Here is a 3419-nt window from a genome sequence, read left to right on the forward strand (position 1 = left end):
ATCCGAGGAAATATTGTGTTTCTGCAAAGCTCGACTTGCCTCACAGCGACACCCAGTGGTTTGGTACCACGGCTCTGGTTTTCATCGGTTTTCATTAACGGTCGAGACGAGACGCTGGAAAGCATGAAAATTCGAGACCGCTTCCGGTCATCAACATCCATGTTCGGATCCTACTTGGCTGTAAAGTGAATGGAAGTTTACCCATACTGTCTATGAGAATTGCTGATTTAATATTTATGAGATATTGCTTCTTTCACATCCTCTGTTGATTTCAATAAACATAGTAGACGTTCATTTTCATAAATTGACTTAAGCGGCCTCGTGGCCTAATGGATAAGGCGTCTGACTTCGGATCAGAAGATTGCAGGTTCGAGTCCTGCCGGGGTCGAAGTTTTTCTTTATGTATCATTTCTTATTATTTCTAATGGTTAAAAATGCTTTCAGACGAAAGCCATATTCTCAAGAAACAAATAACATTTGATAGCACGATAACCGTCTCGTATCAGCCAATAATGTTGCCGTTTTATGGGTCTCTTTTCGGCTTTGATATAGCATACGATTCGTTTCAGATGCAATGATTCGTTTCAATGAAATCGCTTAAAAGAAACAAGACATTATTTTAAATGCATTCATTTATCAAGTCGCTCTGGAAATATTAGTCTAGGAACCTCAGTCGAATTCAATGTCCAATACGTATTCTTACTATTGTCGCATGAGGGCGATATCGTCACAGGAAATGAGCACATCTTAGAGAAAGAGACAATTATTTGTAAAAAAAAAATTATAACTTAACATTGTTATTATAATATAAATATACTAAATAATTGGAAAAAAAATTATATCAAAATATACTGAGCCTATATTGCCTATACTTAACCTAAACTGAAATAAAATGTAAAAAATCCCCAAAATAACAATATATAATAGGTATATTACTGTAACTAGAATACTACAGCAACAAAGAGTACAAAACAAATGTAAAGCTGATTTTTTAAAAGACTCCTTATGTTATATTTACATCCTATAGTTTATATTAATTATAATTATATAGTCAGTGGAATTTTTTTTACTGTAAATATTGTAAATTTACACCAATATAGTAATGTCACAGTGTCTGGTGGTTCCCTGGGTTTAACATTAGAGGTCTCAGTTTTCACGGTGTCTAGGCATTTTCACTACACTTCCCATAATCCTGTCTGTCACTGATTGTTAATTTCCTTCAGCTGTCTCTCGTCACCTTGTTTGCACTTGTGTATATATACCCTGTCTGTTTCAGTGTTTGTCACGGAGTCCTTGCTATATGTCCCCACACTTTGTTGTCTGCCAGTTTGTGTCTTTTTCTTGTTTTCTTGGACTGCCTTATTGGATTTTGACCTTTGCCTGGACTGATGTGAGTACGGATTCCCCATAATAAATTACTGCTATTGGATCTACCTTTTCCTGTGTGTGTTCGTGACAGAAGGACTCCGTCACAACAAGATCCAGCGGTATGTCTCACAATATCTCTTCCCCAGCCACTGAGCGGGAGAGAAGAGAATTTTTTGAGGGGACCCGATTGGTCAAGTTTCGCGGTACCCGTGGAGGCCGCAGTGGAGGAGGTGGTCGAGAGGAATCAAGACACCATTCTCCACTCTGGCCCCTCTTCGGCCCTGGGTTGGTGAGGTCCAGCCCAGAGTTCCATCCGCCGCTGATTCCGCCCAGCCCAGAGAACTGTTCGCCGTGGTGCCCGTCCAGTCCAGAGCCTGCACGTTTTCGTCGGAGGAGGAGGAAGACTTTTAGCCTCCCCAAGGACCCGGAGGCCGTCCCCGAACAGCCCGCTGTCGTCTCGGAGGCCGTCCACAAACAGCCCGCTGTCGTCCCGTCTGCCCAGTCAGAGACTGTTCACGTCCCGTCTGCCCAGTCAGAGACTGTTCACGTCCCGTCTGCCCAGTCAGAGACTGTTCACGTCCCGTCTGCCCAGTCAGAGACTGTTCACGTCCCGTCTGCCCAGTCAGAGACTGTTCACGTCCCGTCTGCCCAGTCAGAGACTGTTCACGTCCCGTCTGCCCAGTCAGAGACTGTTCACGTCCCGTCTGCCCAGTCAGAGACTGTTCACGTCCCGTCTGCCCAGTCAGAGACTGTTCACGTCCCGTCTGCCCAGCCAGAGACCGTTCACGTCCCGTCTGCCCAGCCAGAGACCGTTCGCGTCACGTCTGCCCAGCCGGAGACAGATCTGGAGATGCCCATCCTCATGGCCGGGGGTTATTTGGAGCGTTTGGCTCGGATCCTGGAGACGTCCTTCAGACCTTCGGTATCTGCTGTTCCAGAGCCGGAGCCAGTGTCCGTTCCTGAGTCGGGTCTGGTGGTCCCAAGTCCGGTGGTCCCAGAGGTCGTCCTCGTGCATCCCGCTGTCATCCTGGAGGTCGTCCCCGTACAGCCCGCTGTCGTCCCAGAGGCCGTTCCTGTGCAGCCCGCTGTCGTCCCAGAGGCCGTGCCCGTGCAGCCCGCTGTCGTCCCCGTGCAGTCCGCTATCATCCAGGAGGCCGTGCCCGTGCAGCCCGCTGTTGTCCCTGTGCAGTCCGCTGTTGTCCCGGAGGTCGTTCCCGTGCAGCCCGCTGTCGTCTCGGAACTGCCCACCATAAGTCCGGCCACAGCCAAGAGGGCAGTGTTCCTCTTTTACGCAGTAGCGGTTCTGCATGCATGGAGGAAGCACACGTCTGCCAAATCTGAGCTTCACGTCACGCCCGCCGAGCCTGAGCTGAGCGCCACGCCCCCCGAGCCTGTTCCTGAGCCGGTGGTGTCTGTTGCAGTTCCTGAGCCGGTGGTGTCTGTTGCAGTTCCTGAGCCGCCGGTGTCTGTTGCAGTTCCTGAGCCGCCGGTGTCTGTTGCAGTTCCTGAGCCGGAGCCAGTGTCTGCTGTTCCAGAGCCGGAGCCAGTGTCTGCTGTTCCAGAGCCGGAGCCAGTGTCTGCTGTTCCAGAGCCGGAGCCAGTGTCTGCTGTTCCAGAGCCGGAGCCAGTGTCTGCTGTTCCAGAGCCGGAGCCAGTGTCTGCTGTTCCAGAGCCGGAGCCAGTGTCTGCTGTTCCAGAGCCGGAGCCAGTGTCTGCTGTTCCAGAGCCGGAGCCAGTGTCTGCTGTTCCAGAGCCGGAGCCAGTGTCTGCTGTTCCAGAGCCGGAGCCAGTGTCTGCTGTTCCAGAGCCGGAGCCAGTGTCTGCTGTTCCAGAGCCGGAGCCAGTGTCTGCTGTTCCAGAGCCGGAGCCAGTGTCTGCTGTTCCAGAGCCGGAGCCAGTGTCTGCTGTTCCAGAGCCGGAGCCAGTGTCTGCTGTTCCAGAGCCGGAGCCAGTGTCTGCTGTTCCAGAGCCGGAGCCAGTGTCTGCTGTTCCAGAGCCGGAGCCAGTGTCTGCTGTTCCAGAGCCGGAGCCAGTGTCTGCTGTTCCAGAGC

The sequence above is a fragment of the Phoxinus phoxinus genome (genome assembly GCF_949152265.1).
Source record: "Phoxinus phoxinus genome assembly, chromosome: 25".
In the NCBI taxonomy this organism is placed as follows: domain Eukaryota; kingdom Metazoa; phylum Chordata; class Actinopteri; order Cypriniformes; family Leuciscidae; genus Phoxinus; species Phoxinus phoxinus.